General features: G+C 33.2%; 1 long non-coding RNA gene across 5 annotated transcripts in view; it reads left to right on the top strand.

The window, feature by feature from the left end:
- LOC128202251 (uncharacterized) overlaps nt 1–15,825 on the top strand; it is a 413,441-nt gene that overhangs the window by 374,293 nt on the left and 23,323 nt on the right. The gene's annotated exons all lie outside the window — the stretch shown is intronic.

The following is a 15,825-nucleotide window of genomic DNA, read 5'->3' as shown; positions in this document are numbered from 1 at the left end:
CCCCCCCCCCAATCCACCTCAATTAAACTCTATACGCTCTCTAAGCAGCTTGACTCTCGTGGTGATGGGAAGGTAACGTAGTATATCTACGTCTATGGGTAATATCCTTCATTTATGGAGAGAGAACCGTACCCAGTGGCCAATGGATAAATTCAATAATTAATATTTGCATGCCGTTTGATGTGGCAAAACATAATAGACATCTTATAAACTTCACAAATGCAACACCTTTTCTACAATCTTTCTAGCAAATAAATTTCTTTCATTTCAAATTTCATTTCATTTCATTTCAACATTAATATATTTAGGAACATAATTACATTTTGCCATACAAATACAAATAATACCCATAAAAACAAAAACCTAAAAACAAAGTAATTTCCTCTACCATAAATTTACCTACTATCGGGACCACTAGTAAAAGCTAATGTCCAAACGGAGATAGCTTAATCCTTTCTCTTAATTAAAATAATGTAACTCGAGTGCGGCTCGGCGCAGAGGCGTGTCGGTTGCGCCACTAGACGTGGGTAGATTTAATTAGCTGTAAATGCTTTTTTCGCGGTTGCATCATCAGGTACGGACTGGCCTCTGAAGTACCTCTACGTACTATCCATTTTATACTTCAAGAATACACATACACTTCGTAAAAAATGTACAGTAATAATATACGTGTATTCTCTTGTCAAATTCAAAGGAAATCTTAATGGGAAATAAAATTAAATACTATATAAGATTTTCTTATACTTATTACAAATTATAGAAATTCTGATAGTAAATAGTCATCGTATCTCAATGACTCACTTTTTACAAGGGTTGAGAAACCTCATTTCTGTTCTTTCTACTCCTACTACTCGAATACATTTACATGAAATACATTTACAAACTTTTACGTTTCATAAATATTATTCACATGTTTCAACTTTTTTTTATTTTATTACTATTTGATTGCAAAAGTTTTATTTTCTATTAAATATTCGACATATCTTGTCACATTTTATCAATCGATATAAGAATGTTATTGTCTTTTGGTCCTAGCACAGAATAGGCCATCCCTTCCTTTCCCGTGAATGCCATAAGAGGCAGCTAAGAGAACTTAATGGCCGAAAGATTGCGGCATCCCTCTTAAAACTTCACTTAAGCCAGTTAGGCTTAATACGACTTATACAGCTTAATAAGACGCTTGCCAAATATGGTAACTACTGGCAGAACCCCCCTTATGGAGGAGGCCTATGTTCACCGGTAGACAGGTAACAACTGATATAAGATAAAATTATGTACAAGTATAACAAATACTATTATATATTTTTTGAAATGATAATGATGATGATATCAGATTTGACGGATAATGATATGCGAACATAGGCCTCCCCTTTAGGGGATTGTTGCCAGTAGTTGCCATGTTTGGCAGACAAGTTAGCAACCGCAGTTAGGCTTTGGTGATGTTTTTAGAAGAACGCTGCTGCCCATCCCTCGACCATTAAGTTAAGGGAGTATAATGATCGAGAGTAAGGTAAGGAGAGTACCTTCTTACGACTTTTGTGAAGTAATCGTAGTTATATCACAAAATACACTAATAATAACCAAACAGGAAAGAACTAGCAAATTATTGGCAAGGGCAGAAATGAGTGGAAAGGACTGGAGGAGGCCTTCACCCGAGAGGGGATCCATTAACAAAACTAACTCTTACTAACATTTAAACAATAAGCGTAACATTAATTAATAACTGACTAAACACTAACAAACAAATACCAATATTTTAAAATAATAATTTTAAGGATAAGGAAATATAGGGCTTTTTATCGTATATTATTTTATTTATTTATTTAATAACCAAATAGAACTTAAGCTTACACTCACGAATAAATAATTATTTCATTGTTATTAGCATATATGACCTTCGTCAAATAAGTTAATGACCCTAACATATCTAAATGTTGAGTGTAATGGGCACAGTTCAAGCACGCCTGTGCCGCTATGTACACAAATTATTAGTTATACTAACATTTATAGTTTTATTATTGTGTGTATATAAGTAGCAGCTTCGCCTGCGCATAACACGTTATCTCTTATTCCCGTGGGAATTTCGGGAAATTAATTTTTAGTGGTATCTACGTCATAAAAGGAACCTTTTACAGTATCAAACTCCACAGATTTAAGATGTGTCTGATAAATCAATCGGACAGTCTGTTAAATGAAAAATAACAAGAAATTAAAATAAAAAAATGTATGACTTTGGTAAGTATGGCTTGTACTTACCAATGTCATATAATTTTTTTGTTACAAAAATATATCTATACTAATATAACACAACAGAAGTGTTTGTTTGTTTGAATGCGCTAGTCTATTAAAACTACCAATTGGATTTGATAAATTCTTTTAACATTTTATAACTCATTTCTTGAAGACGGTAGGCTATTCAACATCACGATATGACCGCGAGCAAAGCCATGGGATACAACTAGCTAGTAAAACATGCTTCTCATGAATTTATTGTTATTGCACTTGACGGTCGATTAGCGAAGCGTTTGTTTCTTACTGGAAACCAAAACCATTAGTAGGTATAGTAAGAAAAAGTCTTACTAATAGTCACTATATCTCACTAGTCAGAGCTTCTCTCTTCTGATTAGTACTCACTCTATACTGTTAGTCAGAGCTTTTCTCTGGTTTTCAACAAACACCTGATAATGTGTTTTCAAATACCTCGGATATTGCAAGGATCAACCGTAAAGCAGGTCGTATACCTAATTACCATCTTTAAAACCTACTTAGCATGCTTTTTCTCTGTTAAAATAGAATTTGAGCTATTTTAAGAATTATTATTCAAAATTTTATTTTTAAGTAAAAATTTCGCGACTTCTCCTCGCGGATAAAACACGAAATTTTGTACTCTACAGACATAAGTATTATATTTACTACTACTGTTGCGATATAGAAAAAATTCAAATGTCTTAATCTTATACTAATATAGAAATGAGAAGTGGATGGTGCGCCCGTGATGGATCACGCGGCTAATTGCCAGAGTAGCGTCGACAACTCATAACACGTTATTTACGGCGTTACCATTATTTATTCTGGGCTAGTTACGGCTCTCATAATCGGAGCTATTAGTTTTTTGTAACACATGCACTTTTCTATCTAGAAGTGTCACATAATGTGTTTTCAATATTTGATATTTTCATTTATTCAACAAGAAAAAAAGACTATAGGCACTTGTTTAGATAGTTACTCAATTAGCGGTAAAAAACATGTATGTCATTCAAGTTAAGCGTACTTTGTCAAAAGTTTCTAGAAACAACACGAATGAATACATATATGTAATATTTAAATGTATCATTAATTTAAATTCTTTACCGTAGGCACTACTACTTGTAGATTATGAAGCCATATCGCACTAATTACTTATTAATCTGATGCAATCAAATACACACCCAATCACACAAGACATTCGTATCAATTTCGATTAATAAATTAATTATACGCCCAACCGATCATTCTCAATATAATTGCAAAGTTTTTAATTTTGGTCCGAATTGGTTTCTTATTTTAAATATTATTTACCGGTTTTTACTTCGTCCGCGTGATCGGGATATGTTTATTAACCGGGATAAAAAAAATACCTAGCCTGTATCCTTCTCCATCCCATATAGTACGTGTATATCAAATTTCATAGTAATCGTTTAAGCTGTTAAGACGCTATAAGGTAACAAACAAACTTACTTTCACATTTATAATTTTGATAAAGACTGGTAATGCTTACAAATAATTGAGTTTCTTAAGTACATTCTTGATAAATAAATATGCATTTTTAAACTAATTCCTGCACTTCCAGTAATTCTATGTCTGTTTGTACAAAAATCAGGTAGCGCGGAGCCTTGCGTGTAATTAAGATGGTCATTTAAAATGTGCTCTTGTTTTAATTGAGTTATGGATAATGTTACGGCTTTTATATTAAGCTACAGTTTATGAGTTTTATGCATAGCGGTAGAAACTAAATAGATAATTAATTGTATAACATAACCCAATGACAATGATTTAAATTATACTAGGAATAGTAATCATAACATATGGGTACGTGAATTAAAATAGAAAAAAATGCTGTATTGTTTTTGAGCCAACTACAATTTATATATGGACTATAGTAAAACTATTCGTATTTTATAACATATTCGGAAAGGGGATAAAATAAAGTAAAGGTGTATATCTATATATATAGAGAAAAGATTTTATTTTTATGTATATTTGTATATATTTATAAAAAAAAATTTTGTGATAGCAATTCTAAAAAAATAATCGATTTACGAGAAAAATATTAAGCCTCTCATAAAAACTTGAAATCTCAACACGCCTTGTTTGTCTGAGAATAGTATGAAAAAAGCACGATGCTTTGAGCCAATTATTAATTACCAATATTCTAATAATTATTTTTAAAAAAGCAACAACTGTGTTCCTTGCCCATTCGTCACAGTTGAAATTGCATTCCGAACTGAGCGATAGTTTAAACAAATTACTACGACTATTTAAAAATTCTTATTATTAGTTTTACTTGAATACAAAAAATATTTATTTAAAAAAGAATGCTAGTAATTTGGACTTCTTGTATAATCACATTAGTTGTCAATACTCGTTTTTCCTTGCTCTATGATACGTAAACTAATGGAATGGGTATGAGTATAATGAGCAGAAATCATATCTATGAAACTGAATACAGATAATATTTTACTGAACAAGGTGTTATCTTGCGGAAGTCCATATCATTGGTATTAAAAATTTACCTCAAGATGCCTCGTTTGTAGCTGAAACACGTATCGCAAAAGGTGCGTGAACAATTTGGCAGTCGGATATTGCTAGCTATTATGGAATGTTGTGGAACTTCTGGTAGTAATAGTGGTGGTAAATCTTCGGATGTTGGCAGTCACATTCATACAAATCACGAGATCATGTAATTGATTGAGCACGACCAATTTAAGGGTTAAAGAATTCAGGAGTACAAGAATTTCCATACATTTTAATAGACGTCATAAATACTCAGGCAAAACAAATGTCACACGTAATTGGAGACGTAATCGCTGCCCCTTATTACCCCGCCTTGATGGGCCCGTACTCGTATGTCGTATGCCCGTTATTAATATTTCAGATTACACGTCACGTTAGACAATGGTTCTCACGGAGTAATGTACGTGAATTTCGGCCATACATGTAACGATATAATCATATTCCGTTTCATTGTGTACGGGAAAGTAAGTCCTTCCCACAGCGGTCTAGTGTAATTTCAAGAAAATGGAACGCACCGCAAGTTGTGACGTAATTTAATCGTTACAATGCATTATTTCGCATGCTATCGCAGTTTTGAAGCAAAGAAATTAAACATAACTCATCACATGCGCTAAAAATGAAATGCAGAATTTATTTGGACAAAAATAAGATTAGACGAATCGAAATCTCCCCATTATCTAATTATAAGTATCATGAATCATACTCAACTATAATTATTGATACCGGTTTTAACCCTAATAGTAAAATTTCTCCTCTTATTGAGCCACTCGTTCCAGTAATGAGACGTACTAAGTTGTTACGGTATCGGCTTTACTTACGTATTTATCTTCGGAATTGCCCAATTAAAAAGTCGACCTAAACGTATAATTAAGTGAACCTAACTATCTATTCCTAAAACATAATAATTTTATTCACTCATACTTACATAAATAATCGATTAATTATCGTATCGAATCGATTATAATATTAGTCAGTAAACTTATTATTTAATTTGAATTTAAGGGCTTAAAAAAAATACGAATACATATTCATTGCAAAATTAACTACCGTATTACACCTTATATTTTTGTGTGTATATTACATGATATCATTACCACTTCAGAACAGATCCTTTTATTAATACATTTTAATTTTAATTGAAACATTTTACTCCTCTGTTGATGTGATTGAATTATGTTTATTATTGAATGTATATATCTGTTGCGTATGTGTAAATATGTTATTGTGACTTCAATGATTGCTTACCTATTTGATTTGTTTATCTTATCTGCTTTTCCTTCAACAATTGTCAACTACATAACCTACGAAATTAAATTAGAAAAACATGTTATTGGCCATACTACATTGTTATAAAATGTTTGTTAATTTTATTTGTAAATTGCTGTTGGTTTTTTTTAAATAAATAAATAAATATTTTCTACTAGTGGCCCGTCCCAGCGTCGTACGGGTGGACATTTTTACATTTTTAAAAAGTGGCCATTAAGGCTGCACATGCGATGGAAGCTTAAAAATGGAGTAACTTCTCCTGTTTTCCCAAACATTTTCCTTCACTGCTCTGCTCCTATTGATCGTAGCATGATGAAAAGTATACTATAACCTGCCCAGGAGTATGAAGAATAATTGTACCAAGTTTCGTTAAAATCCGTCGAGTAGTTTTTGTTTCTATAACAAACGTACAGAATGACAGACAGACAGACAGACAAAAATTTGACTGATTGCATTTTTGGCATCAGAATCGATCACTAATCACCCCATGATATTTATTTTGGAAATATATTTCGTGTACAGAATTGACCTCTCTACAGACTTATTATAAGTATAGATCAAATAAAATCTTTTAAGTATTATAGATATTCATAGAATTTAATCAATTAATATGACTTTAAAAAGAAGAAAAGCGATAAAAACGATAGATCTCACAACGAACCCGGCAACACAACGAAAACGCTCAATAAAATAAACCGGCGACTTCATTAATAAGTCAAAAAGTGAAATATTGGTCGATAGCCGAATGGCGACGTGGCGACCCCGCTTCCGAAAGTCATCACAGACGCGACACGGCCGAAACAAAAAAGCAGTCGCTTGGCACTTCCGATTGCATTTCCAACGCTGAAAAATTACCTACCAACCCCCTGGCAGTGCATTTTAATACTCTACGAATTTCTTTGTCATTCTTTTAGGGACCTGTTTTATTATGTTGACAAATTTATATACAAATAGGTTGTTATATGTAATGGTTGTTGGTAAATGTATAGAACGTGACAATAAATATATTAAAAGCTTGGTATAACCGCTATACAAATATGATGAATGTATGAATGTATATAAGTAAAATTTGACTTTCGCTTTGTTTAAAAGGTAAAGCATAATGTAGTAGCATAATGTATGGCATAAAAAAGCCAGAGCAATCTTTTATACAAGTGAACAATTATTACTTGGTAGTAATACAATCTAGCATATATGGTCCCAGCATAGAATGGGTCACCCTATTCCTTCTCGTGGGTGTCGTAAGAAGCGACTAAGATACTTTAATAGTCGAGGAATGGGCAGCAATGCCCCTTTTAAAACACCACTAAAAGCCTATCTGCGATTGCCAATCCGCCTACCAAGCGTGACAACTACTGGCAAAATCTCCCCTTATAGAAGAGGCCTATGTTCAGCGGTGGACAGTTGACGACTGATATGATAACGATGATTAATATTTATCAATAAGCAGCATTAAATTAATTCTGGACGAATTTTTTTAGCATCTAAATTGATTTTTATTAGTGCTATTGTTGTAATTAGAACTGTATTACAATTATAGACAGTTTAATATATAATAATATAAGGAGGGGGAGAGGGAGACCGAGACATAGTTACATTAGGCAGATCAAGGAAGGAGTTGGTGTCGTGTCGTATCAAAAGGTGAAGAAACTCGCTAAAAATCGTAGTAAGTGGCAAGAACTCCACCGACAAGAGCGCAGCTCTTAAATAGATAGATAGATACAATATATTTAATCCATATTTAATATAAAACAGATAATATTAAAATTTGTGCTTCCACAAAATAAATAAGTATCCTAATATGTTATTACTTAATTATTTTAAATATAACATGACAAGGCATCGGACATTATAAATGATGATAACCATAAGAAAAACTGCAATATTTTAATGTGCCCTAATACTGACAGTGAATCAGTACGTAAAAACATCTTAATGACTGCGTTCGTTCGTTTCGTCCTATAAACGGATGCACTAATTCTTGTTCACAGTCACTCGCCTTTGAAACGTCCTTCAGTCTTCTGAGAAGTAATGATGCGCTGTTTTTTTCTTTTTTAATTAACTATTACAATTTTTCCGGAAACCTTCGTCTGGGTATTGGGTACAGTTAATATAATAAACCTGCGTGAGATGCGGCAACTATCTTTTGTTTCCATAACCCTCGGTGCGGATCGAATCCACTTGGCGTCATCATTTGTCTTCGACATATTCGTCTTTTGACAATTTCTAAACAACACATTTTTTACGTGTATGTGCCACATATAAATAGAATTTTATTTCACATTACACACCGACATTAATTCTGCACAATAAATGTTTACAAGCACGCTAATAAATAAAATATCAAGCAATATTCGAAGACAATAGAGTAGAAACTTGCATGTAATAAGTAGGTATATAATTGCAGTTGTGTCGCTAAAATGCAATATAATATCGATGTGCACCTACATTGTAACGTGTGTAAATACTAAGGACTAATGCCCACGTTAAACATTTAACAGTCAGCTATAACAACGAAGGTTTTTAATGTCTTCCAATTACAGTCTTCACTCTGTTAACGATTTTGCTGAGCATTAACTATTCCAATTTTATGTTTGAGCCTGTCGAAACGCGAAATTCCTGGAGCATGTTATTGCATATAATTTGAATATTTAAATATGAAATTGTTATTGATGCATCATAATTACAGATTTGTAACTATTGCCTTCTGCTCTGCTTACTTAGCCTAGTATTATGACTTGTTTAAAAGAATGATTTATAAAAAAAAAAAGATATAAGATAAGCAATAAATGTAACATTTTCGACAATATCATAGACAATATAAAAGAAAAAATATTGGATCTACCTAATTAGTTTCGTATTGTACAAAATAGTGTCACTTTATAAGGGTTTTTTTTTGTAAATCAACGTGTCTATACCTTTGTCTCGTTGGTGACTTACGAATTTTATTATCTATGGCTTAAAATGATATATTGCCGCTCTTAACTGGAGAATCATAAAATATTTTCTGTTTGTGAAATATTTCTGAAGCAATAAAGCAATAATTCACTACGGGACTACGGGGAAGATGGCGAGCTTTATTTGCTGTCATAAACGACTGTTTATGGTGTACTTTTTTGCTGCGCCCTTGTACCTAAGCGTAATGTACGCGCTCACACATAAACTTTGCTTTTATCATTACCGTGATTGAGAATCAATCATTATTCCAATATTTCAAGTGTAATCCCGAATTCAGTAGCACTTTTGTACATCGCTGGTTTTTTTTACAATAGCATTTGTTTATTCTTTAGCTGATTAGACTTAATTAATACTTAAGTGAAGATATATAAAGTATCTGATACATTACCCAACTACTATGTTAGTTAGGAAACTATAAAACTTTCTCTTTATTTTATAAATAAAATAATGTATAACAAACTGGAACAGAGAACGCCAAACAGAGAGAGTATATAGTTTTTTAACTAAATATACATACATAGAGTCACTCTTTAAATCGTGAAAATATTTAAAGGAACCAAAACAATAATTTTTTGAATTTATATCTGATGAGTCTGTTTACCCATATTTTGTTACAACATCACGTTAAAACTACCGCACTGAATTGGATGCGGCTTTTTTGTTTTTCATATTTCTGAAATCGACGCATACGAAGTAGCTGACAAAATGCGATATAAATATATGCGATCAATCCACGGACTGCAAGTAATTATTTTAGTAGCAGTTTGACGTATTCGATTGATCTTCACATTATCAGGTAACCTTTAATCATTAACTTTTTTATTTATTTAAAGATTATCTTATATGCCTGTGTAAGCGTGGTCTAGTCTCTTTGTTAATACGAGTAGTAATTTCCAACTACAGCATATATCTATTTTATTTTTGTTAGAAAAATATATCCAAATAAACTGAAAACCTCTCGTTACTTTATATATTAAGGAACTCAAAATCTCTCTTTATATGTCATAATATACTATTACAAATAAATTTTTAAAAAATATATTTAAGAACGTAATTCAAGAATAGTCAAATCAGAAACCGCCGGCTAGCATCAACGACCACACAAGTCCATTCGTCCTCGTCAACAGCACGACCGTCGGCATTTCACACGCGCAACAGTGTGAAACTTTGGAAGTGTCGACGGGGGGCTCCATTAGTCAACGTGATTAGTTCTCCGAGCGTTAATGTTTCAATGAGATGAATAATCTCCGGCTACAGTGACAAATGCGCTTCGGTCGTTGCGCGCGCGCACCGCACCTGACTCCCCCCACAAACGTGCCGCGCCATCACTCAGCATCACGATCTTATGTGTAGCAGATGAAGAGATTTATATTTATTAGAATTAGTAACTCCATTACTTTTGCGTTTTCCAGACCTGTCCGGGCTGCAGTTAAAATAATACATTTTATTCAATAATAATTAAATACTTATAATAATTTCTATAGATCCGTACTTTTTTGCTAGATTTTTTAATTACATAATATCACAGTTATAACATCATCAAATTTTTTTTTATTTTTATTTACACTATCTTGAATAATTTTAAACTATATCCGAAATAAAAATTATGCTTTACTACTAATCTAATTTCTAACAATAAAAAAATGTGAATCAATGAAACTTCCTAAACGAACTCTTTAATAAATAAAATGGCTGCTTCTACTTATAACCCTAAGATCATGCGTTCAAATTTGCCCAACATCAAATACCTTGTATTGGATTCTCTGATAATAGGAAATACTATTCAGAAATCTAATCAAACCTAGAAAAAGCGATTGATTCTTCCTATCACATTGAGTCGAAATAATGCGAATACTACTATTACAGGCATAAGCTTGCGTCCTAAATTCTAATTTAATTATTTTGTTTTTATAATCTTGATTCTAAAAACTTATATTACTCACATTGATCAAACTAAATTCTTAGATGGAGTATACGACTCCACTGTTAAAAACTCATGGTCACCCTATATTTATTGATAAATGGTCGACTTACGTATTCAGAGTCAAGGGTTAAAGTCGACTGCGATCTAGTGTCGGGATGTTTTTCACCTCCTCAAGCGATATATTTTTGAGCTCATCAAGTATTCCCCCTCTGCCCCTCCACCTCACCTGTTTACTGATACACACCAGGTGTTAAAAACAATCTAAAATGAGAAAGGCATGTGGAAAAAATGACGAATTGATTGACACTTGATGTGTGCGAAAAGGAAAAGAGATAGATAATAGACTAACCTACAATAATGAAATACACCTTGGTATTGCTTAAAAGAAGATCTAACAGAGTGTGTAATATCAATAGGCACTAATAAGGGATTTCTCGAAATTCCCACGAAAATGAAAGATAACGGTATAAAATAATCACAGCATCCTGGCATCTAGCGCTTTATAACTATACTTGAGCACATCGAAGGAACTTTTTCCATGGTCCATTGAGAAGAATGGAGCTAGCAAAACAGACTCTCTTCTGCTCAGAGAATGCTCTTCCACTGGCATTGATTCTGCTCTACGATATCATAAGCCAGTATCCAGACTTGAATATATTGACTTGTAAACTTGTCGAGTTTCGCAGAATGGCAATAAATTATTTAGAAAGTGTCCAATAATAAAATTTTGCTATTATATATTGTGAATGCTAAGGGGGCGAATTGGGAAACTGTCAAACTCCCTTGGTTTGTAAATATATTAAATAAATAAATGATGAGATTGCGTGTAAAAACTAATGTTTAGGACTAGCTGTGTAGAAGTACCTAGTATACTCTGCTAGTAGAGGTACAAGGTCACCCCCGGTGATAAATCAATTTCATTTTTAAATTAAAGTTAAATTAAGGAGTATCACATTTAAATACTACATAGAATTAATAATTATTAAATTTAAAGTAATCAGCATAAAAAAATGAAGTCAATAATAGAAATGTTTTCCAATTGAAATTTATACTGATGATAGGAATTAAAATAATTTTTATATTATATATATATATATATATTATAATAAAAACTATCATGTAAGTATTATGTATATTTATAGTTTTCAGTACTAATATTTGCTAAAACTAATTTAAGTAATCAATTTTAAATATAATAACAAAAATAAATCACAACTGTCTAACTGAATGCTTATCATTATTATATGGAGATCATAATTATTCTGATTACTTACTAAACTTACTAATAAATTTACATATAAATAGTAGTTATAAATTTGTTAATAAACTTGTAAAGAATTTATATTACATATGCTCATATTTTTGTTACCAGAGTGTTCTGTCGTATATGTCATTTCTATGATTTAACATTGATTGCGCGTCCGACTGATCCTTTGAGGACACCGCTTCGTAAAGATTTACAACTGAACTGATAGCTACCATCGAGTGTTATTGCGACAAAAATAATACTGTATATTCAAATTATTTTCTGTGAAACGTACCTACACTTTAAATATTGTAATTATTTAGGCATACATAATACATGATGATGATGATGACATTATATCTTACTAATATAATGAAATTGCAAGTAGACATTGTCTGCACTGTACATGTATAATACATGCACGCTATTTAAGAAAAATTAATATGATGGGTCTTAATAAGACCAATTGAAGCTAATGCAATAACTTTTGGAAATTATGGCTGTCTGTCTGTCTGTATGTTTGTTCCGGCATCACGTAAAAACTACTGCACCAAATTGTATGCGGTTTTCACAGTTGTGTAGAAATAGTCTTTTGCATTGGTTTCACTACTTAAATCTAAGCGTAAATAGTGGACAAAAATCTAGTTTTGATGTTATGTATAGGTAGATATATATCTACCTATAATACATACCTATAATACCTATGCGCAATAAAACGTAACCTTTTTGCAGTCAGGCAAAAATAGCTATAAATAAGCAAATAGGTACGAGTTACGTGACGGTACAAAAATATCAAGTACAACTTAACTGACTAGCATTATCAAAGAGTTACATGCAAGTCACTCAGTCCAGGGCCATATCCCCGTGCAGGTATGCCAATGAGGGCCGCGCACCAGCCACATCCATAAATCAAAGCATTCGTGCTCATGATTAATCAAATCAGACCCGACGTCTGTTATACATTGCACGTACATTAGATATACCCATATATACTTGCCTAGATCTTATTGAGGTCAGATCTACATTTTTAAGCGATTCCCAATAGGAGAAGACTCTGAAGTCGTCTATATATATATTTTTTTTTTTGTGGTTACGTTAGGCGATAATGTCGGTATTTCTAAAATGATTTTGATATTTTGTTTTTTGCTGTTGGTGGTATTGGGCTCATATTAGTTTTGTAGGTGATCATTAGAGTTGCTGTTTGTCTTTGTAAAGCAAAAAAATCTGTATACTAAGTAGCAAAATATACTAATGCATGCAAAAATACATGCAAAAATATTTCTTATTGATTTTTCTCTCTACAAAATTTCAACAATATCTAAACAGCGTCAGATATTAATAGATAATAAGAATTAGTTGATAGTTGTATTTATTAAAATCCTTTATATTTCGCGTGGGAGGACAAGTTCTCCGTAACATCCCGTGACCTCGGGCGGTCACGGATATTATGTACTAATTAGTTTCAACTAAAAGTTCCTAACATATCTGCACCACCTTTCTATCATTCTTCCTATCTATAAGGTACAAAATTAACTAAGTACATAACTATAAGTAATATAAAAAGATATCACACAGTATCAGAACTTTTAAATATGAATCATCCATTTGTTTAACCATCGTATGTTTGTCTTTGATTCGTCAATATTATAACATATGATAATGATAATATCAATGGTTAACTATCCACTGCTGAACATAGGTCTCCACGTTGAGGTATTTTGCCAGTAGTTGCCGTGTTGCTAAGTTTGGCAGGCGGATAGGCTACCGCAGTTGAGATTTGGTGACGTTTCAAGAACATATATCTTATTTTTTTATATAACAAGGATATAACCTGTTATTATTATAAACGGACTTAACAAATAGGATATTTTATACACTAATGCACGCGGAAAAGGATACTTAATAATAATTGTAATAATTAAGAATGTGTTTCACAAAAACACCGACTTCAGTTATGGCGAAATCAATTATTTTGACTTAAAAGCTACTGAGCCGATTTCAATAAAGTTTCTATGGGACCAATCTATAAGTATACGCTTTCAAATAGAAAAATAATTTCCCAAATCAGTTTATAACTGACAGGGTAATGAGGTAACAAACATAAAAAATTCAACTGGATTGAGAACTTTTTTTTATACAACTTACAATGGCAAACAAACTGACGGCCCACCTGATGGAAATGAGTAACCGTCGCCTATAGACATGCGCAGTACCATGGACATAACAGAGTATACCTACTGTTTCGCCCATAATACCCCCCATGCGTTGCCATTCCTGAGGATTCACATGTTATTCCTCTGTACCCTGTAAATTCACGCCATATCCCACCCTTCAAACCGAAACACAGCCATGCAAACACAACTACTTCCTTCTTTTTGGAGTCGGTTGAAAATGGAATGTGTTAAAAGTATTTTTATCCACTCTTACACAATTCTTTAGTAGGTAACCATTTTGCATTCGTATCCAAGCAGGTGAATTTTTATACTGTTATGAAAATGTAAAAGTCAAAAGTGGAGTAGCATCATCGTACTCCACAAAAACGTACGTAGGTACGTATATTAGCTTAATTACTTTCTAAATCACTGAATTCACTTTCGTAACTGTAATTGTTGTGGTCAGACTCTCGGTCGCGCCACACAACGTGATGTGGCGTTCCGTGATGCCCGCTCCAATTTATAAATCCGCTCTTTAATAAGTTTTTTTACGTCAATAAAATATTTTATGATACATTCCGCAACGTGTTATTGGAATGATCGTTATCAAATTAATGCTTTAAATAGAATTTTGCGTGCTACTCTCAAATGTCGTTAACAAATGCTTAAGTTTAACAAGCTAACTTTAATTAAATTGCCAATTGTTATATTTACTAAGACTTAGCTGGCGGGGGGAGGAATTGTTAGTAATGCGGACTACCAGTTTCATTGCTAGCAATATGCTCTGTTAGGTCGACCTCCACGTAGCCCCTTGGAAACCATCGTGCGTGAATTCCAAGTGTATATATATTCATCAGTATAGGCTAACTAACCTGCCTTTTCGAGGAGAAAAGGGATTGTTAGCGATGGAGTTTGACATTCCCATTGCTAGCAATATGCCCTATTAAGTAGACCTGTACGTGGTTCTCCCTGGAAACCATCGTGAACAATTCTTGTTGAATTCGTTACGATGGGCTAACTGACCTACTTCATTCTCACGTATCATCGTTCACTGGTGCCGGTGTATACCGACAGCGCGAGTGAGGTTACCATTCCATTATCACCCATTAAAAAAAACCTGCCTTTTCAGGGGGGGGGGGGGGGGGGGGAGGAGGGATTGTTAGTAATGCGGACCACCAGTCCTATTGCTAGCAATATACCCTGCCAAGTCGGCTTCCACGTGATCCCCCCCGGAAACCATCATGCTGAATTCCAGGTGTATTTATCACGATGGGCTAACTGACCTGTTCTTTCATTTTTTGCTTATTATCCCTCATTGGTACCCCGCCAGCGTACACCGTTAGAGTAGGCGGAGGTTACCATTCCATTAAAAACACCCGTAACTAATATTAATATCGTATCGTATAGTATCGTCGAAAAATCGAACCTTATATAGGCAATGCCATGTTCACATTAGAGGTCGCCAACTTAAAACGATTGTTTAATTCATACTAGCTCCTCCTCGT

Source organism: Galleria mellonella, unplaced genomic scaffold (genome assembly GCF_026898425.1).
Source record: "Galleria mellonella isolate WM207_F2 unplaced genomic scaffold, CSIRO_AGI_GalMel_v1 utg83, whole genome shotgun sequence".
In the NCBI taxonomy this organism is placed as follows: Eukaryota; Metazoa; Arthropoda; class Insecta; order Lepidoptera; family Pyralidae; genus Galleria; species Galleria mellonella.
Note: the sequence above shows the minus strand (reverse complement) of the source record. Positions and strands in the feature narration are given on the sequence as shown.